The 25,122-nt window shown below is 53.3% G+C and overlaps 1 protein-coding gene across 7 annotated transcripts in view; it reads right to left on the bottom strand.

Annotated features, from left to right (window-relative positions):
* PCM1 (pericentriolar material 1) overlaps positions 1 to 25,122 on the bottom strand; it is a 382,937-nt gene that overhangs the window by 245,406 nt on the left and 112,409 nt on the right. The gene's annotated exons all lie outside the window — the stretch shown is intronic.

The following is a 25,122-nucleotide window of genomic DNA, read 5'->3' as shown; positions in this document are numbered from 1 at the left end:
GGGATATTTGGATAAGACATCATGTCATCTTTTGCGAGGACACTTAACTTTATTCATGGGAAAACCTCTAATTTTAAAGTTAATACTAAGTAAATAGATCTTGAAATAAAAAGATACACAATTTGATGTATTGAATAAAAAGAAGGGAATTTTGTTTACTTACCGTAAATTCCTTTTCTTCTAGCTCCTATTGGGAGACCCAGACAATTGGGTGTATAGCTTCTGCCTCCGGAGGCCACACAAAGTATTACACTTTAAAAAGTGTAACCCCTCCCCTCTGCCTATACACCCTCCCGTGCATCACGGGCTCCTCAGTTTTGGTGCAAAAGCAGGAAGGAGGAAACTTATAAATTGGTCTAGGGTAAATTCAATCCGAAGGATGTTCGGAGAACTGAAAACCATGAACCAAAAGAACAATTCAACATGAACAACATGTGTACACAAAAGAACAAACAGCCCGAAGGGAACAGGGGCGGGTGCTGGGTCTCGCAATAGGAGCTAGAAGAAAAGGAATTTACGGTAAGTAAACAAAATTCCCTTCTTCTTTGTCGCTCCATTGGGAGACCCAGACAATTGGGACGTCCAAAAGCAGTCCCTGGGTGGGTAAAAGAATACCTCGATAAAAAGAGCCGTAAAAACGGCCCCCTCTTACAGGTGGGCAACCGCCGCCTGAAGGACTCGCCTACCTAGGCTGGCATCTGCCGAAGCATAGGCATGCACCTGATAGTGTTTCGTTAAAGTGTGCAGACTCGACCAGGTAGCCGCCTGACACACCTGCTGAGCCGTAGCCTGGTGCCGCAATGCCCAGGACGCACCTACGGCTCTGGTAGAATGGGCTTTCAGCCCTGTAGGAACCGGAAGTCCAGACGAACGGTAGGCTTCAAGAATCGGTTCCTTGATCCACCGAGCCAGGGTTGACTTGGAAGCCTGCGACCCCTTACGCTGGCCAGCGACAAGGACAAAGAGCGCATCAGAACGGCGCAGGGGCGCCGTGCGAGAAATGTAGAGTCTGAGTGCTCTCACGAGATCTAACAAGTGCAAATCCTTTTCACATTGGTGAACTGGATGAGGGCAAAAAGAAGGTAAGGAGATATCCTGATTGAGATGAAAAGGGGATACCACCTTAGGGAGAAATTCCGGGACCGGACGCAGAACCACCTTATCCTGGTGAAACACCAGGAAGGGGGCTTTGCATGATAGCGCTGCTAGCTCAGACACTCTCCGAAGTGACGTGACTGCCACTAGGAAGACCACCTTCTGCGAAAGGCGTGAAAGAGAAACATCCCTCATCGGCTCGAAAGGTGGTTTCTGAAGAGCCGTTAGCACCCTGTTAAGATCCCAGGGTTCTAGCGGACGCTTGTAAGGTGGGACTATGTGGCAAACCCCCTGCAGGAACGTGCGTACCTGCGGAAGCCTGGCTAGACGCTTTTGAAAAAACACGGAAAGCGCCGATACTTGTCCCTTGAGAGAGCCGAGAGACAAACCCTTGCCCAGTCCGGATTGAAGGAAAGACAGAAAAGTGGGCAAGGCAAACGGCCAGGGAGTAAAACCCTGATCAGAGCACCAGGATAAGAAGATCCTCCACGTCCTGTGGTAGATCTTGGCGGACGTTGGTTTCCTGGCCTGTCTCATAGTGGCAATGACCTCTTGAGATAACCCTGAGGACGCTAGGATCCAGGACTCAATGGCCACACAGTCAGGTTGAGGGCCGCAGAATTCAGATGGAAAAATGGCCCTTGAGACAGCAAGTCTGGTCGGTCTGGTAGTGCCCACGGTTGACCCACCGTGAGATGCCACAGATCCGGGTACCACGACCTCCTCGGCCAGTCTGGGGCGATGAGGATGGCGCGGCGGCAGTCGGACCTGATCTTGCGTAACACTCTGGGCAGCAGTGCCAGAGGAGGAAAGACATAAGGCAGTCGAAACTGCGACCAATCCTGAACTAATGCGTCTGCCGCCAGAGCTCTGTGATCTTGAGACCGTGCCATGAATGCCGGGACTTTGTTGTTGTGCCGGGACGCCATTAGGTCGACGTCCGGCGTTCCCCAGCGGCAGCAGATCTCTTGAAACACGTCCGGGTGAAGAGACCATTCCCCTGCGTCCATGCCCTGGCGACTGAGAAAGTCTGCTTCCCAGTTTTCTACGCCCGGGATGTGAACTGCGGAGATGGTGGAGGCTGTGGCTTCCACCCACAGCAGGATCCGCCGAACTTCTTGGAAGGCTTGACGACTGCGTGTGCCGCCTTGGTGGTTGATGTACGCCACCGCCGTGGCGTTGTCCGACTGAATTCGGATCTGCCTGCCCTCCAGCCACAGCTGGAACGCCTTTAGGGCTAGATACACTGCCCTTATTTCCAGAACATTGATCTGAAGGGAGGACTCTGCCGGAGTCCAGGTTCCCTGAGCCCTGTGGTGGAGGAAGACCGCTCCCTACCCCGACAGACTCGCGTCCGTCGTGACCACAGCCCAGGATGGGGGCAGGAAGGATTTTCCCTTCGACAAAGAAGTGGGAAGAAGCCACCACTGAAGAGAGGCTTTGGCTGCCTGTGAAAGGGAGACGTTCCTGTCGAGTGACGTCGACCTCCTGTCCCATTTGCGGAGAATGTCCCATTGGAGTGGACGCAGATGAAACTGCGCAAATGGAACTGCCTCCATTGCTGCCACCATCTTCCCTAGGAAGTGCATGAGGCGCCTCAGGGGGTGTGACTGTGCTCGAAGGAGAGATTGCATCCCTGTCTGTAGTGAACGCTGTTTGTCCAGCGGTAGCTTCACTATCGCTGAGAGAGTATGAAACTCCATCCCGAGGTAAGTTAGCGATTGTGTCGGTGTCAATTTTGACTTTGGGAAATTGATGATCCACCCGAACCTCTGGAGAGTCTCCAGAGCAGTGTTCAGGCTGTGTTGGCATGCCACCCGGGAGGGTGCCTTGACTAGAAGATCGTTTAAGTAAGGGATCACCGAGTGTCCCTGAGAGTGTAGGACTGCCACCACTGTTGCCATGACCTTGGTGAAGACCCGTGGGGCTGTCGCCAAGCCGAAAGGCAGTGCCACGAACTGAAGGTGTTCGTCTCCGATGGCGAAACGCAGGAAGCGCTGATGCTCTGGTGCAATCGGCACATGGAGATACGCATCCCTGATGTCGATTGATGCTAGGAAGTCTCCTTGGGACATCGAGGCGATGATGGAGCGGAGAGATTCCATCCGGAACCGTCTGGTTTTCACGTGTCTGTTGAACAGTTTGAGGTCCAGGACGGGACGGAATGATCCGTCCTTTTTTGGCACCACAAACAAGTTGGAGTAAAAACCGCGACCCCGTTCTTGAAGGGGAACAGGGATCACCACTCCTTCTGTCTTCAGAGTGTTCACCGCCTGAAAGAGAGCATCGGCTCGCTCGGGGGGCGGAGATGTTCTGAAGAAACGAGTCGGAGGACGAGAGCTGAGCTCTATCCTGTAACCGTGAGACAGAATGTCTCTCACCCATCGGTCTTGGACATGTGGCAACCAGGCGTCGCAAAAGCGGGAGAGCCTGCCACCGACCGAGGATGCGGTTTGGGGAGGCCGAAAGTCATGAGGAGGCCGCCTTGGGAGCGGTTCCTCCGGCGGTCTTTTTAGGACGTGACTTAGACCGCCATGAATCAGAGTTCCTCTGGCCCTTCTGCGTCCTGTTGGACGTGGAGAATTGAGATCTGGCTGAGGGCTGAAAGGACCGAAACCTCGGTTGTATCTTCCGTTGCTGAGGTCTGTTTGGTTTGGACTGGGGTAAGGACGAGTACTTTCCCTTGGATTGTTTAATAATTTCATCCAATTGCTCGCCAAACAGACGGTCGCCAGAAAATGGCAAACCGGTTAAGAACTTCTTGGAAGCAGAGTCTGCCTTCCATTCGCGTAGCCACATGGCCCTGCGGACTGCCACTGAATTGGCGGATGCTACCGCTGTACGGCTCGCAGAGTCCAGGACGGCGTTCATGGCGTAGGACGAAAAAGCCGACGCCTGAGAGGTTAAAGACACAACCTGCGGAGTAGAGGCACGTGTGACTGCATTAATCTCAGACAGACAAGCTGAGATAGCTTGGAGTGCCCATACGGCTGCGAATGCCGGAGCAAAAGACGCGCCTATGGCTTCATAGATGGATTTCATCAGGAGTTCTATTTGCCTGTCAGTGGCATCCTTTAGTGATGAACCATCTGCCACTGCTACTATGGATCTAGCCGCCAGTCTAGAGACTGGAGGATCCACCTTGGGACACTGAGCCCAACCCTTAACTACGTCAGTGGGGAAGGGGTAACGTGTGTCATTAAGGCGCTTAGTAAAGCGCTTGTCCGGAAATGCTCGGTGCTTCTGGACCGCATCACTGAAGTTGGAGTGATCGAAAAACGCACTCCGTGTACGTTTGGGAAACCTAAATTGGTGTTTCTCCTGCTGTGAAGCTGACTCCTCTATAGGTGGAGTTGGAGGAGAAAGTTCTAGCACCTGGTTGATGGACGCTATAAGGTCATTTACTATGGCGTCCCCTTCGGGTGTATCCAGATTGAGAGCAACGTCAGGATCAGAGTCCTGATCTGCCACCTCCGCTTCATCCTCCAGAGAGTCCTCATGCTGAGACCCTGAGCAGTGTGATGAAGTTGAGGGAAGTTCCCAGCGCGCCCGCTTAGCCGGTCTGGGACTGCGGTCCGTGTCGGAGTCCTCACCGTGGGACCTAGGAGACACCCCAGGAGCAGTTTGCTGCGCCGACCGAGGGGGGCCTGGGGGCAATGATTCAACAGTGCCCGGGGCCTGTGTTACCGGTCTGGACTGCAAAGCTTCTAGTATCTTAGGAGACTATCTGTCCATAGACTGAGCCATGGATTGTGAAAGAGACTCAGAAAGTTTCTCAGCTAACACTGCAAACTCTGTCCCTGCCACCTGTACAGTGGCAGCCGGTGGTTCTACCTGGGCCGAGGGTCCCACCAGTGCCTGAGGCTCCGGCTGAGTGAGTGTCACAGGGGCCGAGCATTGCACACAATGAGGGTAGGTGGAACCTGCAGGTAACATAGCCGCACAAGAGGTACAAGTTGCAAAATAAGCCTGTGCCTTGGCACCCTTGCTTTTTGCAGACGACATGCTGTTGTCTCCTCTTAGAGCAATCAGTGAGGGTATATAGCCAAAGCAAATAATGCGGCCGAACAGAGCAAATGTATACACAATATGGATATATATATACACTTCGGCACCCAGGGGGGCCAGCACCTGGTAACTGGTGCGGCTTACCGACCGCCCTCAGCGGTTGTGTGTCCACCAGATTCCCTGCCTGGGCCTCCCAGAGTTGTGGAGCTCTGTCTGAAGTTCTCCACCGGCAGCAGTGATGATAACAATGGCTGCCAGCGTTCTCAGAGGAGGAGGGAGCCGTGGGCGTGCCTCAGAAAGTGCGGGAATCTGGTGCCCCACAGTGCTCAGTGAGGGGGGAAGAGGATACTAAGTATGCTCCAGCCCTCACCGCTGACGTCCAGTCTAGCGTCTTGCCCTTACCCCTGACTGGCAGGCCCGGGGGCGGGAGTATGCGGTACTAGGCCGCAGAAGCCGGGGACTAAATTTAGTAGCGTGGCCGGCAAACAGGCGCGGTCGGCACGGTAGTCCCGGCGACCCAAAACACACAGCAGCTGCTGCAGCGTCTGTTACACAGGCGCTCTATGCGCCGTCCCCAAGGGGACACAGAGTACCTCTGAGAAGCAGGGCCTGTCCCTGACTGATGATACCCGGTCTCCTGTCCGTCAGATTCCCTCAGTAGTCCCGGTCGTCACAAAACCAGCAGCTGCTGCAGCGTCTGTGAAACAAGCGCTCCATGCACCGTCCCCATGGGGACACAGAGTACCTTTAGATGCAGGGCCCTGTCCCTGAGGATACAAAGTCTCCTGTCCGGCAGATTCCCACAGGGGCTGCGGAGGGAGCCCGGTCCCAGTGAATGGATGACCGGTTAGGATCCCACTTCTCCCAGAGCCACTAAGGGATGGGGAAGGATAACGGCATGTGGCTCCAGCCTTTGTACCCGCAATGGGTACCTCAACCTTAACAGCACCGCCGACCATAGTGGGGTGAGAAGGGAGCATGCCGGGGGCCCTGGGGCCCTCTTTTCTTCCATCCGATAAAGTCAGCAGCTGCTGCTGACTAAAATGTGGAGCTTGCGTGAATGTGTGCCTCCTTCAACACAAAGCATAAAAACTGAGGAGCCCGTGATCCACGGGAGGGTGTATAGGCAGAGGGGAGGGGTTACACTTTTTAAAGTGTAATACTTTGTGTGGCCTCCGGAGGCAGAAGCTATACACCCAATTGTCTGGGTCTCCCAATGGAGCGACAAAGAAATTTTCCTGTATGGAGATAATCTTATATATGTGTCCCTGCTGTGTACTGTGTAATGGCTGTGTCTGACCATACAGGCACATGGTCTGATCATACCACATCTCCAGGGCCAGGGAGGAAGCAAAAAAGAGTATTCAGACATTACAGCATGGGATAATAGCTGATTCTTTTTGTGAGATAAAGCATTTTCCTGCCTGTTTTGTTTTTTTTTTTGTTTTTAAAAACACGGTTTCACCTCAAATAAATAATTATTTGCAATCCCATTCTGGGCTATCTGTGTACTCTCTTTAGTGTCCTCCCCTTCCCAGGAGGGGTGGTATGATGATGATCAGACCATATTCTGTGCACGGTCAGGCGCATCCATTACACAGCACATAGCAGGGAGACATATAGGAGATTTCAGCACAGGAACATAATTCTTTATTTTTAAACACATCAAATTGTGGATATTATTATTCCAAGATCTATTGATTAAAATGTACTTTGGGGAAAACCACTTTAAGGCTATGTGCGCACTAGAAATGTGAAGTTTCTCAAGAAAATTTAGAAACTTCTGGGAGTGAAAGATTTCCGGACCTCCGGAAAAAATCCGCACCAAATCCGCATGCGGATTTGCCGCGGAATAGCTGCGATTTTCCCTGCGGATTTTTGCAGGCTGTACTGCTGAAATCCGCAGGGTACCTGCGGAAATAATGGACATGTTCATTTTCTCAAGAAATTTTCTCGAGAAATTCTTCTCAAGGAAATTTCTTGAGAAAAATCCGCACAAGTGCGCACAGCTATTTTTTTTTTTTCATAGAAATTGCTGGGAAATGTCTGCACAAAGATTGCAGACATTTCTCAAGAAATTTCCGCGGCAAATCCGCGGGTAAAAAGGTCTAGTGCGCACAGAGCCTAAGGCTCTGTGCGCACTAGTGCGTTTTCCCCGCGGATTTGCTGCGGAAATTTCTTGAGAAATGTCTGCAATCTTTGTGCAGACATTTCCCAGCAAATTCTATGAGAAAAAAAAAATAGCTGTGCGCACTGTGCGGATTTTTCTCAAGAAATTTCCTTGAGAAGAATTTCTCGAGAAAATTTCTTGAGAAAATGAGCATGTCAATTCTTTTCCGCAGGTACCCTGCGGATTTCGGCAGTACAGCCTGCAAAATCCGCAGGGAACCACCCGCGGGAAAATCGCGGCAAATTCGCGGCTATTCCGCGGCAAATTCGCATGCGGATTTGGTGCGGATTTTTTCCGGAGGTCCGGAAATCTTTCACTCCCAGAAGTTTCTTAAGAAATTTTCTTGAGAAACTTCACATTTCTAGTGCGCACATAGCCTAACTGTGCAACACATGACCGAACACTCAGTCAAGCTTGTCATTACATTAAAAAAATATAATATAATATAATATAATATATATATATATCCTACCACTTGTTTTGCACTAGTTTTATACCTTGGATACAGGTTATTCTAATCAATTTGAGAATGCAGTTTGCTTATTTTAATGACTATTACAGGCTATGTTTTAATACTTACTTTCTTGCTCTATAATATAACATTTTGTGAGGTAGATAACACTGTATGAGGGATATTGACTTGCTTTTCCTCTTAGGCTAGGTTCACACTTCCGTCAATTTTTATCAGTCACAATCTGCGGCTCTGGTAAACAACGGAATCCGTTTGGCGGATTCCATTGTTCCCATATACTTGTATGAGCGGTGGATTGTGACTGATGACGCTGCGTTGCATCCTCCGCCCGATTGATCAGTCATGGAACAACTGACCGTCGGGTGGCAGGAACGCAGCATGTAGCTTTTTTGAGCAGCGGAATCCTTTAGATTCCACTGCGCATGCTCTCTCTCGGCAGGCGAACGATCAGCTGATCGCCCGACGGCCAGCTAATGTGAGCGATCAGCTGATCGCTTGGCGGCCGCCTTCTGTCAACGATCAGCTGATCGCTCACAGAAGGTGGCCGCTGGGCAATCAGCTGATCACCCGGCGGCCGGCTGAGAGCGATCAGCTGATCGCTCTCTTTAGCCGGCCTCCGGGAGATCATCTGTTCGCTCACAAAAGCCGGCGGCCGGCTATTGTGAACGATCAGCTGATTGCTCTCTCTCACGTTTTACAACGGAATCCGACAATGAATTCTATTCTTGTCATCCGTTGTACAACGCATCAGTCACAAGCGTCAAGCAACGCATGTGACTGATGCAAAACAACGGAAACGTGAGCCTAGCCTTACTGATTTTGCTTCATTTTGTGAGATTAGGAATGTGATAAACGGATTTTTGTGTACTCACCATAAAATCGGTTTCTCTTAGCCATCATTGGGGGACACAGGACCATGGGTGTTATGCTGCCTATCCATAGGAGGACACTAAGTAGATGCAAAAGCATAGCTCCTCCTCTGCAGTATACACCCCCTGGCCGGGCCAGGCAGCCTCAGTTTTAGTACACAAGCAGTAGGAGAAAAAAGCAGTGAAAAACTTCTCAACAGAGGAACATGAGAAAAGAAGAGTCAAAACCAAATAAGGTACTGGGAGAACCGCAGGGCAACAGGGTGGGTGCTGTGTCCCCCAATGATGGCTAAGAGAGAAGGGAATTTTGTTACTTACCGTAAATTCCTTTTCTTCTAGCTCTTATTGGGAGACCCAGACGATTGGGGTATAGCTACTGCCCTCCGGAGGCCACACAAAGCACTACACTAAAAAGTGCAAGGCCCCTCCCCCTCTGGCTATACCCCCCCGTGGTATCACGGGTTCTCCAGTTTTAGTGCCAAAGCAAGAAGGAGGAAGCCAATAACTGGTTTAAACAAATTAACTCCGAATAACGTCGGAGAACTGAAAAACCGTTCAACATGAACAACATGTGTACCCGCAAACAACCAAGAAATCCCGAAGGACAACAGGGCGGGTGCTGGGTCTCCCAATAAGAGCTAGAAGAAAAGGAATTTACGGTAAGTAACAAAATTCCCTTCTTCTTCAGCGCTCTATTGGGAGACCCAGACGATTGGGACGTCCAAAAGCTGTCCCTGGGTGGGTAAAGAGATACCTCATGTCAGAGCTGCAAAACAGCCCTCCCCTACGGGGATGTCACTGCCGCCTGCAGGACTCTTCTACCTAAGCTGGCATCCGCCGAAGCATAGGTATGCACCTGATAATGTTTGGTGAAAGTGTGCAGACTCGACCAGGTAGCTGCCTGGCACACCTGTTGAGCCGAAGCCTGGTGTCGTAGCGCCCAGGACGCACTCACGGCTCTGGTTGAATGGGCTTTCAGCCCTGAAAGAACCGGAAGCCCTGCAAAACGGTAGGCTTCCAGAATTGGTTCTTTGATCCATCGAGCCAGGGTGGCTTTAGAAGCCTGCAACCTCTTGCGCGTACCAGCGACAAGGGCATCGGAACGGCGTACGGGCGCCGTGCGGGAAATGTAGATTCTGAGTGTTCTCACCAGATCTAGCAAACGTAAATCATTCTCATACCGGTGAACCGGATGAGTGCAAAAGGACGGTAAGGAGATATCCTGATTAAGATGAAACGAGGATACTACCTTAGGGAGAAACTCCGGAATGATGCGCAGCACTACCTTGTCCTGGTGAAACACCAGGAAGGGAGCCTTGGATGACAGAGCTGCCCGCTCAGACACTCGCCGAAGCGATGTGATCGCAACGAGAAACGCCACCTTCTGTGACAGGCGAGAAAAGGAAACTTCCTTCAGAGGCTCGAAAGGCGGCTTCTGGAGATCAACTAGAACCCTGTTCAGATCCCATGGATCCAACGGCCGCTTGTACGGGGGTACGATATGACAAACCCCCTGCGGGAACGTGCGCACCTTAGAAAGACGTGCTAGACGCTTCTGAAAAAACACGGATAGTGCTGAGACTTGCCCTTTGAGGGAGTCTAGCGACAAGCCCTTTTCTAACTCCTATTGTAGGAAGGAAAGAAAGATAGGCAATGCAAATGGCCAGGGAGACACTCCCTGAGTAGAGCACCTGATTAAGAAAATCTTCCACGTTCTGTGGTAGATCTTAGCGGACGTGGGCTTCCTAGCCTGTCTCATGGTGGCAACGACTCCTTGAGATAATCCTGAAGACGCTAGGATCCAGGACACACAAGCCACACAGTCAGGTTCAGGGCCGCAGAATTCCGATGGAGAAAACGGCCATTGAGACAGTAAGTCTGGTCGGTCTGGTAGTGACCCCGGTCGGCCGACCGTGAGATGCCACAGATCCGGGTACCACGATCTCCTCGGCCAGTCTGGTGCGACGAGTATGACGCGGCTGCAATCGGATCTGATTTTTGCGCAGTACTCTGGGCAAGAGTGCCAGAGGTGGAAACACATATGTGAGCCGGAACTGCGACCAATCTTGCACTAAGGCGTCTGCCGCCAGAGCTCTGTGATCGCGCGATCGTGCCATAAATGCCGGGACCTTGTTGGTGTGCCGAGACGCCATTAGGTCGACGTCCGGCCCCCCCCAGCGGCAACAGATTTCCTGAAACACGTCCGGGTGAAGGGACCATTCCCCCGCGTCCATGCCCTGGCGACTGAGGAAGTCTGCTTCCCAGTTTTCTACGCCCGGGATGTGAACTGCGGATATGGTGGATGCTGTGTCCTCCACCCACATGAGGATTCGCCGGACTTCCTGGAAGGCTTGCCGACTGCGTGTCCCTCCTTGGTGGTTGATGTATGCCACCGCTGTGGAGATGTCCGACAGGATTCGGATCTGCTCCCTTCTAGCCACTTTTGGAAAGCTAATAGGGTAAGATACCCTGCCCCGATTTCCAGCACATCGAACTGAAGGGTGGACTCCTGCTGAGTCCACGTCCCCTGAGCCATGTGGCGGAGACAAACTGCTCCCCACCCTGACAGACTCGTATCTGTCGTGACCACTGCCCAGGATGGGGGCTATGGCAATGAGGTGGGAATAAGCCACTATTGCAGAGAGTCCTCGGCCGTCAGGGAAAGGGAGACTTCCCGTCCAGGGAGGTTGACTGCCCATCCCATTGGCGGAGAATGTCCCATTGCCGTTGGCGCAGATGAAACTGCGCAAAGAGAACTGCCTCGATGGTTGCCACCATCTTCCTTAGGAAGTGCATGAGGCGCCTTAAGGGGTGCGACTGGCCTTGAAGGAGAGACTGCACCTCTGTCCGCAGTGAACGCTGCTGGTTCAGCGGAAGCTTCACTATGGCTGATAGAGTATGAAACTCCATGCCGAGATACGTTAGTGATTGGGTCGGAGACAGATTTGACCTTGCCCAATTGATGATCCACCCGAAAGTCTGGAGAGTCTCCAGCGTAACATTCAGGCTGCGTTGGCATGCCTCGAGGGAGGTTGCTTTGACGAGTAGATCGTCCAAGTACGGAATCACCGGGTGTCCGTGAGAGTGCAAGACTGCTACCACTGCTGCCATGACCTTGGTGCCCACCCGTGGGGCTGTCGCCAGACTGAATGGCAGAGCTACGAACAGAAGATGTTCGTCTCCTATCACAAAACGTAGAAAACGTTGGTGCTCCGTAGCAATTGGCACGTGGAGATAGGCATCTTTGATGTCTGTTGAGGCAAGGAAGTCTCCTCGAGACATTGAGGCAATGACGGATCGGAGGGATCCCATCCGGAACCGCCTGGCGTTCGCATGCTCGTTGAGCAGTTTCAGAACCAGAACAGGACGGAAGGAACCGTCCATTTTTGGAGCCACAAAGAGATTGGAGTACAAACCCTCGCCCTCGTTCCTGAGGGGGGACAGGGATCACCACTCCTTCTGCTCTTAGAGCGTCCACCGCCTGCAGCAGGGCATCTGCTCGGTGGAGAGGTGGGGCCGTTCTGAAGAATGGAGTCGGAGGACGAGAACAGAACACTGTCCTGTGCACGTGAGCAGAATGTCCGTCACCCACCGGTCTGTGACCTGTGGCAGCTAAATGTCGCCAAAGGCGGGGGAGTCTGCCATCAACCGCGGATGCGGAGAGAGAGAGAGAGAGAGCTGAGAGTCCTGAGGAGACCGCCTTGGTAGCAGTTCCTCCGACTGCCTTCCTTGGGCGAGATTGAGCCCGGCCGGAATCTGAGCCCGTCTGAGGTTTTGTAGCCCTTTTGCACGAGGACAATTGGGACCTGCCGGAGCTTGGGAAGGACCGAAACCTCGACTGTACTTTTAGGACAGTATTAACAGGGTAAGTCGCAGTGCAGACATTGCGGGGTTACGGACGCCTCTGCGGTACAGATGTCCCTGCTCAAGGTCAGCTGCGCAAGAACAGCAGAAAAGGTTAGGTTGCCAATACGGCTGTGGATGCCGGAGCAACCGACACGCCGATAGCCTCCTAGACAGATTTCAACCAGAGTCCATCTGTCTGTGAATGCATCTTGAAGTGAAGCCCCATCTCCAGTGCACCTATGGCTCCATATGCAAGCCTGGAGATTGGAGAATCCACCTTTGGACCCTGGGTCCAGCGCTGACCACGTCAGGGGAAAAAAGGGATAACGTGTATCCTAAAAACGTTTGGAGAAGACGCTTATCTGGTAAGCGTGGTGTTCCTGGACTGCTTCTCTGAAGTCAGCGTGGCCAGAAAAATACTCAATATCTGCGTGAGACACTGAAAAGGAACTTCTCCTGTTCGTCTCCTATCTCCACTGGGGGAGCTGAGGGAGAAAGATCCAACCTTCCATTGATGGACGGTATAGGATCATTCCGTATGGCGTTACCACCCGGTGTATCCGGATTGAGAGCGATGTCAGTATCAAAGCCCTGAAGAGCTGCCTTTTGGTCAAGTAGATTGCCCATGGGTGCAAGTCTCTATATTATGACTACTCCGTCCCTGTCCATGGACAGGGTTGACAGGAGGTTTCTTTGGCCACAACTAGTAGAGCCCCGGCAGACGAAGTGCTAGAGACCCCGGCAGACGACGCGCTACATGGGAGCATGCACACAATGGGACGGTGTCATGAACAGCATCCCATGTAGTAAAAACAGCACTGAAATCTGTGTTGCTTTTTTGCCGCTGCCGACTAGCTATCTAGAAGTATATAGCCAAGATTGGTGACCGTACATTGCAATGTATAGCATACAGGCATAAAGTACAAATGACCACTGCAGCACAAGCAATACAAGCAGCATAGAAGCCTGTGCCCTGGCACCCCTGCTCTTCTGCTGCTGTATACTAGTCATCTAGGGGAATATAGCCCAGAAGAGTGACCCTACAGTGCAATGTATAGCATACAAGCACAAGTACAAATGAACACTGCAGCACAGGCAATCCAAGCAGCATAGAAGCCTGTGCCCTGGCACCTCTGCTCTTCTGCTGCAGACTGGTCATCTAGGGGAATATAGCCCAGAAGAGTGACCATACAGTGCAATGTATAGCATACAAGCACAAGTACAAATGCACACTGCAGCCCATGCAATACAAGCAGCATAGAAAAAAACCTGTGCCCCAGCACCCTTGGTTTTCTGCTGCTGTAGTCTAGCCATTCCAGAAGAATATAGCTAAGACTAGCGACTGTACAGTGCAATGTAAACACAAATGAACACCTCAGTCGTGCAAAACAAGCAGCCTAGAAAGCCTGTGCCTTAGCACACCTGCTTTCCTGCTGCTGATGTGTCGCTCCCCAAGCGGGCATATAGCGACCTATGTAGTTAAAAACAACACATGTATACACTGCAGTTATATGTGGACAGCACTATGTGTGCCTCTTACCGCCCGCCTATAAGCGGGTGTATGATCGCCACCGTCCTGCCTTGGAGCCGAAAGTCCGAGCTCTGCAGTAATGGCTGCCGGCTTCTTCCCCAGCTCGTGTGAGTAGGGGCGGGCCGTGGGCGTGCCCCCAAGGCAGAGCGGGAATCCGGCGTCCGACAGTGTGCAGTGAGAGGGCTGGAGCATGTAAAAAGGCTCCAGCCCTCGGCGCTGCTGATTGCTCAGCGCCTGTCCCCTTCCCTGAGTGACAGGGAGGGGGCGGGAACGAAGCGGCACTAGGCCGCAGAAGCCGGGGACTGGAGTTATAAGCGCCGCCGCCGTAAAAGCGCGGTCGGCGCCCAGTCCCCGGCGAACTACAAGTCCCAGCCGCGCCGCCGCTCCCGGAGCGTCCGGCGCGGTAGTTCCCAAAACACAAAGTCACTCAGCAAAGCTGCAGTGACTGTAACCCTTTACTGTCCCCGGCGCACTAGCACACCCAGCAAGTCTGGAGTGTGCTGTGCCTGTGTGTACGGGGACACAGAGTACCTGTAATGGTGCAGGGCCATGTCCCTGAACGGTACTCCAGCTCCTTATCCAGCAGGTTCAAATGGGTCTGTGGATGGAGCCCGGCGTCAGAGCTTTGAGGCCGGCAGGATCCCACTTCCTCAGAGCCCCTCAGGGGGATGTGGAAGGAAAACAGCATGTGGGCTCCAGCCTCCGTACCAGCAATAGGTACCTCAACCTTACAACACCATCCAGGGGTGAGAAGGGAGCATGCTGGGGACACTATATGTGTCCTCTTTTCTTCCATCCGAAATAGTCAGCAGCTACTGCTGACTAAAATCTGTGGAGCTATGCGTGGATGTCTGACCTCCTTCGCACACAAAGCTAAAACTGGAGAACCCGTGATACCACGGGGGGGTATAGCCAGAGGGGGAGGGGCCTTGCACTTTTTAGTGTAGTGCTTTGTGTGGCCTCCGGAGGGCAGTAGCTATACCCCAATCGTCTGGGTCTCCCAATAGAGCGCTGAAGAAAAACAATTTTACGGTGAGTACACAAAAATCCGTTTTTCTCTGACACCTCATTGGGGGACACAGGACCATGGGACGTCCTAAAGCAGTCCATAGGTGGGAAACATAAAACAAGACAACACAACCCAAGGACTAGGAACCAGTCCCAGACAGCCTGGAGCGCCTACTGAGAGGTGCCCTACTGCAGTTTGCAGAATTTTCCTACCCAGATTTGCCTCAGTTGAAACCTGGGTATGGACTCTGTAATGCTTTGAAAACGTATGTAGGCTAGACCAGGTCGCAGCCTTACACACCTGTTCCACTGAAGCCTAATGCCGAATGGCCCACGAAGCGCCAACTGCTCGCGTAGAATGAGCCCGCAGCCCACTAGGAATGGGCTTGAGTTGCAAGCGGTAGACTTCCTGGATCGCCGAGCGAATCCAGCGAGCCAAAGTCGCCATCGAAGCTGCCTGTCCCTTCTTAGGCCCCTCAGGAATGACGAACAAAGAGTCCGTTTTCCTAAAGGGGGCTGTCCTGGATATGTAATATCTGAGAGCTCTGACGAGGTCTAACGAATGCAGAGACCTTTCCACCCTATGAACTGGGTGTGGTCAAAATGAAGGCAGAACAATGTCCTCGTTCAAATGAAACGGGGTAAGATCCTTTGGAAGGAAATCCGGAAGGGGGCGCAGAACCACCTTGTCCTGGTGAAAGATCAGGAAAGGCTTGTGGCAAGAGAGTGCTGCTAGCTCCGAAACCCGTCTGATGGACGTAATTGCCACCAGGAATGTTACCTTCCAGGACAGAAGAGCAAGGGAGGATTCCTTGAGGGGTTCAAAGGGAGACCTCTGGAGACCGTCCAGAACGAGGTTGAGGTCCCATGGGTCCAGCGGTTGTTTGTAAGGGGGAACTAGATGGGAAACGCCCTGGAGGAAGGTCTTGACTTGCGGTTTTTGAGCCAGGCGGCATTGGTGGAAGATTGAGAGCACTGAGACCTGCCCTTTAAGGGAACTGAGAGCCAACCCCGCTTGCAAGCCAGACTGTAGAAAGTCGAGAATTCTGGGGATGGCCAGAGGCATAGGCTGCACGTTCCTTTCATGGTGCAGGGAAACTAAGATTTTCCACGTACGGTGGTAAATGCGGGATGAAGCAGGCTTTCGGGCGCTGATCATGGTGGAAATAACCGCGGGGGAGAATCCCGCTCTTGTTAATACCCAGGTCTCAATGGCCATGCCGTCAGCTTCAGGGCTCTGGCGTTCTGATGGGAAATGGGCCCTTGGGTCAGCAAGTCTGGGATGTCTGGAAGGCGCCACGGTGTGTCTGTGAGCATTTGTACTAATTCGGCGTACCAGGAGCGCCTGGGCCAGTCCGGTGCTATCAGTACCACCGGGACTCCCTCTGCCTTGATCTTCCTGATTACCCGCGGCAGCAGGGGTAGAGGTGGAAATATGTAAGGCAGGCGGAAGTGGTGCCAGGAGCAGACTAGAGCATCCGCGCTGATGGACTGCGGGTCGCGTGACCTGGCTATGAACGCGGGTACCTTTGCATTCAACCTTGAGGGCATTAGGTCCACGTCTGGTGTGCCCCAGCGAGTGCAGATTTGTAGAAACACATCTGGGTGGAGAGACCATTCTCCAGCGGCCAGGCCTTGGTGACTTAGAAAGTCTGCTGCCCAGTTCTCTACCCCCGGTATGTGTACCGCTGATATCACTGATCCAGTCGATTCGGCCCAGCTGAGGATCTTGTGGGCCTCGAGAGAAGCCGCTTTGCTGCGGGTGCCCCCCTGCCGATTGATATAGGCTACAGCCGTCGCATTGTCCGATTGGACTCGAATCTGACGACCCGCTAGCAGAGGGCAGAACGCTCTGAACGCGAGGAAGATCGCGCGGAGTTCCAGGGTGTTTATGGGTAGGGAAGACTCCTGAGGCGTCCAACGTCCTTGAGCAGTGTGGTGCCGGTACACTGCTCCACAGCCTAGGAGGCTGGCGTCCGTAGTCAGGACCAGCCAGGTCACTGGGAGAAAGGATCTCCCCTTCGATAGGGATGAGGACTGAAGCCACCAGCGGAGTGCGTACCTGACTAAAGGCGTCAGGTGAAGATGTCTGTCCAGGGAGAAGGGGCTCTTGTCCCAGGTCGCTAGAAAGGCTAGCTGCAGTGGGCGGAGGTGCAATTGAGCAAAGGGTACTGCTTCCATAGCCGCCACCATCCTGCCGAGCACTTTCATGCTGAATCGAATGGAGCGAGACGGAGGACGTAGAAGGCAGCGTACCGCTCGTTGAAGAGCGATCGCCTTGTCCTGAGGGAGAAGGATCAAGTCCCGACGGGTGTCCAGAGACATGCCCAGGAAGGTGATGGATCGTGATGGGACCGGGGATGATTTGTCCAGATTCACTAGCCACCCTAAGCGGGATAGGGTGTCCACAGTGATCTGTACGCTGGTTGAGCAGTCGCGGAAGGAGGGGGCCTTAATGAGGAGGTCATCCAAGTAAGGGAGAACGACAACTCCCGTGGCGTGAAGGACGCTCATGGCGGCCGTCATGACTTTGGTGAAGACCCTTCGTGCGGTGGCAAGGCCGAAGGGTAGAGCTACGAATTGAAAGTGGGAGTCCTGAATTGCAAAGCGGAGGAACATTTGGTGAACTGGGGAGATGGCTATGTGCAGGTACGCGTCCTTGATGTCTATGGATGCGAGGAATTCCCCTTCGACCATGGATGCAATAATGGACCTTAGGGACTCCATTCTGAATCTCCGTACGTGCACATGCTTGTTTAGGTGTTTGAGGTCCAGAATGGGTCGAACTGACCTATCCTTTTTGGGGACCATAAAGAGGTTGGAATAAAAACCCCCGAACTTCTCGTCGTCTGGGGCAGGTATCATCACTCCTGCTGTTAGAACCGACTCGGGGTTCGGGTCCGAAATTCTATGTGGTAACCGGAAGACACAAGGTCTCGCACCCATTTGTCGTCTGATGCGGCAGCCCAGATGTGTTGGAAGAGCCGCAGTCGACCTCCTACAATGAGTGTCTCTTCCGGGGCGCCGAAGGAGTCATGAGGGGGGAAAACGTCGTGGCCGAGTCTCCCTAGTCCTGGACTGTTTCGGTCTAGGCTGCCATGACGAAGTAGGTTTCGGGGAGAGCTGAGAAGGTCTGTCCTTGCGTAGTCCGCGGCTGGTGGCGTGGACAGCACGGGGTGTCGACCAACCAAATGAGTTCCGAAAGGAGCGGAACGAGGACTGTGGACGTCTGGGGAAGGACGTCCTTGACTTCAGCTGGGGGAGGGAGGTACTCTTTCCTCCCGTGGCGTCAGAAATGAGCTTGTCCAGACGTTCGCCAAACAATCGGTCTGGAAAAAAGGGGAGGCCCGTGAGAGACTTCTTGGAGGCAGAGTCCGTTCGCCATTGTCGGAGCCAGAGAGCTCTACGGATGGCTATGGTATTTGAGGCGGCAAACGCTGCGCAGGTAGCAGCGTCCATGGAGGCCTGCATGAGGTACTCCGTCGCAGCGGCAATTTGAGCTGTTACCTCTGTGAAGGTATGAGTGAACTGGGATTCCTCAAGCGAAGTGTTAAGGGATTCTGCCCAGACCGAGATCGCCTTTGCGACCCACAGAGAGGCAAAGGAGGGCGAGAGGGAGGAACCCGCAGCCTCAAAAGCAGAGTGGGCGAGGTGCTCCACCTGTCTGTCGGGTCCTTGATGGAGGAACCATCGGGTAAAGACAGGAGCGTCTTTGTGGTAAGGCGGGAGACCGGGGGGGGTCGACCGAGGGCGGATCGGCCCAGCCCTTAGGGGCAGGTGAGGCAACAGGGTACCAGGACTCCATGAGTTTTCGGTTACCGAAGCGCCTGTCAGGCTTCTCCCTTTGCTTTGGGAGGATATCCTGAAACTCTGGGTGATCAGCGAAAACCTTTTGGGGTTTCCTTGCCCTCTTAAAGGAGACCGCATGGTCAGCGGCAGTGGATGGGGGATCCTCCACATGCAGAGTTTGGTTGATTGCTGCTATAAGGGAGTCTATTGCAGTTTGATCATCTGGGGAGGATGAAACCAAGGAATCCTCCTGGTACAAAGAGCATTCTCCCTCCTCCAGGTCTTCAGAAACCGTGGAGCATGTGGGAGAGCCTGCCCTGTGTGCTCCCGAGGGAGAGCCCGCTGGAGACACCCGGCCGTGTGCTCTTTTCCTGATCCTTGCAACCGGTTAAGCATGTGCCCGGATTACCTCAGAAGGATCCTCCATAGGGGTATCCTCAGGCTGCGTTCCGTCCACACACCGAGAAGGGTGTGGAGGACAACATTGCATAGCCAGCACCAGGTTCTGTGACAGTTTTTCCATGGATTGGGACAGAAATTGTGCCCATCCCGGTGGGCTGGGAGCCCTAGGCTCTGGGCTGATGGTTGCGGTGGTGGTGGCAGGTGGGTCTTGGAGGGCTATAGGGGCACAGGACTCACAGAGAGAAGAGGTGTGTTTACGTGGTAGCTCAACGTGGCAGGCAGTGCAGGCTGAATAATAGACTATGTGAGCCTTAGCCCTCTTAGTGCCTTTTGAATTCTGCATGCTCCTGATAGGAGTATGCCAGGAGGGGGAGCAATGCTCAGCAGAGCTACAGTGAGCAGCACCTTACCAGAATCAGCCGATGGCTGGAGATCTTCCCACGCTTTCCTGCGGGAGAGGGGGGGGTGGGGGGGGGCTTAGCGCTAAAAGAGCGCAAAGAAGTACTCAGTGTGCCCCCCCCCCCCGCTGTGGGTAGTAAAAACGGCGGGAAAGGAGCTTCTGATAGTTTTCCTCCCTCTCCCTCTAGTCAGCACACAGCTGGTGGTTATCAGCCGGCTTTTCTGCTAGATCAAATAAACAGAGCAGATAATAAACAGCTCTAGTCCCTGAGCTCTGTGATTTTCTAGCCACCCCCTCCCCCCTGCCACCGGGAAATTATCTGTGCAGGAGTTTGCAAACAGGAGGGACTTCCCCCCCTCCTCCAGCCAGCAAGCTAGGGAAAGAAGGGAATTTTGTTTACTTACCGTAAATTCCTTTTCTTCTAGCTCCTATTGGGAGACCCAGACAATTGGGTGTATAGCTACTGCCTCCGGAGGCCACACAAAGTATTACACTTTAAAAAGTGTAACCCCTCCCCTCTGCCTATACACCCCCCCGTGCATCACGGGCTCCTCAGTTTTGGTGCAAAAGCAGGAAGGAGGAAACTTATAAATTGGTCTAAGGTAAATTCAATCCGAAGGATGTTCGGAGAACTGAAACCATGAACCAAAAGAACAATTCAACATGAACAACATGTGTACACAAAAGAACAAACAGCCCGAAGGGAACAGGGGCGGGTGCTGGGTCTCCCAATAGGAGCTAGAAGAAGAAGGGAATTTTGTTTACTTACCGTAAATTCCTTTTCTTCTAGCTCTAATTGGGAGACCCAGACAATTGGGTGTATAGGCTATGCCTCCGGAGGCCGCACAAAGTACTACACTTAAAAGTGTTAGGCCCCTCCCCTTCTGCCAATACACCCCCCGTGCTCCCACGGGCTGCTCAGTTTTGGTGCAAAAGCAAGAAGGAGGAAAAAATAATTATAAACTGGTTTAAAGTAACTTCAATCCGAAGGAAACTCGGGAGAACTGAAACCATTCAACATGAACAACATGTGTACACAAAAAAACAGGGGCGGGTGCTGGGTCTCCCAATTAGAGCTAGAAGAAAAGGAATTTACGGTAAGTAAACAAAATTCCCTTCTTTTTTGCTCTATTGGGAGACCCAGACAATTGGGACGTCCAAAAGCAGTCCCTGGGTGGGTAAAATAATACCTCGTAAGAGAGCCGTAAAACGGCCCTTTCCTACAGGTGGGCAACCGCCGCCTGAAGGACTCGTCCACCTAGGCTGGCATCCGCCGCAGCATAGGTATGCACCTGATAGTGCTTCGTGAAAGTGTGCAGGCTCGACCAAGTAGCCGCCTGACACACCTGTTGAGCCGCAGCCTGGTGCCTCAAAGCCCAGGACGCTCCCACGGCTCTGGTAGAATGGGCCTTCAGCCCTGAGGGAACCGGAAGCCCAGCCGAACGGTAAGCTTCGATAATTGGCTCCTTGATCCACCGAGCCAGGGTTGATTTGGAAGACTGTGACCCTTTACGCTGGCCAGCGACAAGGACAAAGAGTGCATCCGAGCGGCGCAGGGGCGCCGTACGAGAAATGTAGAGTCTGAGTGCTCTCACCAGATCTAACAAGTGCAAATCCTTTTCACATTGGTGAACTGGATGAGGATAAAAAGAGGGTAAGGAAATATCCTGATTGAGATGAAAGGGGGATACCACCTTAGGGAGAAACTCCGGAACCGGACGTAGAACCACCTTGTCCTGGTGAAAAACCAGAAAAGGGGCTTTGCACGACAACGCTGCTAGCTCAGACACTCTCCGAAGTGAAGTGACTGCTACTAGAAAAAACACTTTCTGCGAAAGGCGTGAGAGAGAAATATCTCTCATTGGCTCGAATGGTGGTTTCTGAAGAACCATCAGCACCCTGTTTAGATCCCAGGGTTCTAACGGCCGCTTGTAAGGTGGAACGATGTGACAAACTCCCTGCAGGAACGTGCGTACCTGTGGAAGTCTAGCTAGGCGCTTCTGGAAAAACACAGAGAGCGCTGAAACTTGTCCCTTAAGGGAACCGAGCGACAAACCCTTTTCCAGTCCAGATTGAAGGAAGGACAGAAAAGTAGATAATGCAAATGGCCAGGGAGAAAAACCCTGAGCAGAGCACCACGACAGGAAAATTTTCCACGTCCTGTGAAGTAATAAACGCGGCCGCCGTAAAAGCGCGGCCGGCGTGAAAGTCCCCGGCGAACTACAAGTCCCAGCCGCGCCGCAGTGTCCCATGGCAGCGGCGGTTAGTGCGGTAGCCCTTACATATAAACACACTCAGCGACGCTGAGTGTGTAATGGCACATATAGACCCGGTCAGCGCCGCGGTCCCCGGTGCACTAGCACACCCAGCAAAGCTGAGGTGATGCCGTGCGCGGTCCCCACAGGGATACAGAGTACCTCCAAGATGCAGGGCCATGTCCCTGAACGATACTCGGCTCCTATCCATCAGGCTCCACAGGAGTTGTGGATGGAGCACGGTCTCAGTGCCTGGAGACCGGTAAGATCCCACTTCACCCAGAGCCCAGAGGGGGATGGGGAAGGAAAGCAGCATGTGGGCTCCAGCCTCCGTACCCGCAATGGATACCTCAACCTTAACAACACCGCCGACAAGAGTGGGGTGAGAAGGGAGCATGCTGGGGGCCCTATATGGGCCCACTTTTCTTCCATCCGACATAGTCAGCAGCTGCTGCTGACTAATCTGTGGAGCTGTGCTGTGCGTGTCTGACCTCCTTCGCACAAAGCAAAAAACTGAGCAGCCCGTGGGAGCACGGGGGGTGTATTGGCAGAAGGGGAGGGGCCTAACACTTTTAAGTGTAGTACTTTGTGCGGCCTCCGGAGGCATAGCCTATACACCCAATTGTCTGGGTCTCCCAATAGAGCGAAAAAGAAAATGAATTTACGGTAAGTAAACAAAATTCCCTTCTTCTTTGTCGCTCCATTGGGAGACCCAGACAATTGGGACGTCCAAAAGCAGTCCCTGGGTGGGTAAAAGAATACCCCGATAAAAAGAGCCGACAACGGCCCTCCTCTTACAGGTGGGCAACCGCTGCCTGAAGGACTCGCCTACCTAGACTGGCATCCGCCAAAGCATAGGTATGCACTTGATAGTGTTTCGTGAAAGTGTGCAGACTAAACCAGGTAGCTGCCTGACACACCTGCTGAGCCGTCGCCCGGTGCCGCAATGCCCAGGACGCACCCACGGCTCTGGTAGAATGGGCTTTCAGCCCTGAAGGAATCGGAAGCCCAGAAGAACGGTAGGCTTCAAAAATCGGTTCCTTGATCCACCGAGCCAAGGTTGACTTGGAAGCCTGCGACCCCTTACGCTGGCCAGCGACAAGAACAAAGAGCGCATCAGAACGGCGCAGTGGCGCCGTGCGAGACACGTAGATCCGGAGTGCTCTCACTAGATCTAACAAATGCAAATCCTTTTCACATTGGTGAATTGGATGAGGGCAAAATGAAGGTAAGGAGATATCCTGATTGAGAAGAAAAGGGGACACCACCTTAGGGAGAAAGTCCGGGACCGGACGCAGAACCACTTTATCCTGGTGAAATACCAGGAAGGGGGCTTTGCATGACAGCGCTGCAAGCTCTGACACTCTTCGGAGTGATGTAACTGCCACTAGAAATGCCACCTTCTGCGAAAGACGTGATAGAGAGACATCCCGCAGTGGCTCAAAAGGTGGTTTCTGAAGAGCCCGTAGAACCCTGTTGAGATCCCAGGGTTCCAGCGGAGGCTTGTAAGGTGGGACTATGTGGCAAACTCCCTGCAGGAACGTGCGGACCTGCGGAAGCCTGGCTAGACGCTTTTGAAAAAACACGGACAGCGCCGATACTTGTCCCTTGAGAGAGCCGAGAGACAAACCCTTGTCCATTCCTGATTGAAGGAAGGAAAGAAACGTGGGTAAGGCAAACGGCCAGGGGGTAAACCCCTTCTCAGAGTACCAGGCTAAGAAGATCCTCCAAGCCCTGTGCTAGATCTTGGCTGACGTTGGTTTCCTGGCCTGTCTCATAGTGGCAATGACCTCTTGAGATAACCCTGAGGACGCTAGGAGCCAGGACTCAATGGCCACACAGTAAGGTTGAGGGCCGCAGAATTCAGATGGAAAAATGGCCCTTGAGACAGCAAGTCTGGTCGGTCTGGGAGCGCCCACGGTTGACCCACCGTGACGTGCCACAGGTCCGGGTACCACGACCTCCTCGGCCAGTCTGGAGCGACGAGGATGGCGCGGCGGCAGTCGGACCTGATCTGCGCAACACTCTGGGCAGCATTGCCAGAGGAGGGAATACATAAGGCAGTCGAAACTGCGACCAATCCTGAACTAAGGCGTCCGCCGCCAGAGCTCTGTGATCCTGAGACCGTGCCATGAATGCCGGGTCTTTGTTGTTGTGCCGAGACGCCATGAGATCGACGTCCGGCGTTCCCCAGCGGCAACAGATCTCTTGAAACATGTCCGGGTGAAGAGACCATTCCCCTGCGTCCATGCCCTGGCGACTGAGAAAGTCGGCTTCCCAGTTTTCTACGCCCGGGATGTGAACCGCGGAGATGGTGGAGGCTGTGGCCTCCGCCCACAGCAGAATCCGCCGAACGTCTTGGAAGGCTTGACGACTGCGAGTGCCGCCCTCGTGGTTGATGTACGCGACCGCCGTGGCGTTGTCCGACTGTATGCGGATCTGCCTGCCCTCCAGCCACCGATGGAACGCCTTTAGGGCTAGATACACTGCCCTTATCTCCAGAACATTGATCTGAAGGGAGGACTCTGTCGGAGTCCAGGTTCCCTGAGCCTTGTGGTGGAGAAAAACCGCTCCACACCCTGACAGACTCGCGTCCGTCGTGACCACAGCCCAGGATGGGGGCAGGAAGGATTTTCCCTTCGACAGAGAAGTGGGAAGAAGCCACCACTGAAGAGAGGTCTTGGCTGCCAGAGAAAGAGAGACGTTCCTGTCTAAGGATGTCGACCTCTTGTCCCATTTGCGGAGAATGTCCCATTGGAGTGGACGCAGATGAAACTGCGCAAAAGGGAACTGCCTCCATTGCTGCCACCATCTTCCCCAGGAAGTGCATGAGGCGCCTCAAGGGGTGTGACTGGGCCCGAAGGAGAGATTGCACCCCTGTTTGTAGCGAACGCTGTTTGTCCAGCGGAAGCTTGACTATCGCTGAGAGTATGAAACTCCATCCCGAGGTAAGTCAGTGATTGGGTCGGAGTCAATTTTGACTTTGGGAAATTGATGATCCACCCGAACCTCTGGAGAGTCTCCAGAGCAACGGTCAGACTGTGTTGACATGCCACCCGGGAGGGTGCCTTGACTAGAAGATCGTCTAAGTACGGGATCACCGAGTGGCCCTGAGAGTGTAGGACTGCCACAACGGATGCCATGACCTTGGTGAAGACCCGTGGGGCTGTCGCCAGGCCGAAAGGCAGTGCCACAAACTGAAGGTGTTCGTCCCCAATGGCGAAACGCAGGAAGCGTTGATGCTCTGGAGCGATCGGCACATGGAGATAGGCATCCC

This window comes from Anomaloglossus baeobatrachus, chromosome 1, assembly GCF_048569485.1.
Source record: "Anomaloglossus baeobatrachus isolate aAnoBae1 chromosome 1, aAnoBae1.hap1, whole genome shotgun sequence".
In the NCBI taxonomy this organism is placed as follows: Eukaryota; Metazoa; Chordata; class Amphibia; order Anura; family Aromobatidae; genus Anomaloglossus; species Anomaloglossus baeobatrachus.
Note: the sequence above shows the minus strand (reverse complement) of the source record. Positions and strands in the feature narration are given on the sequence as shown.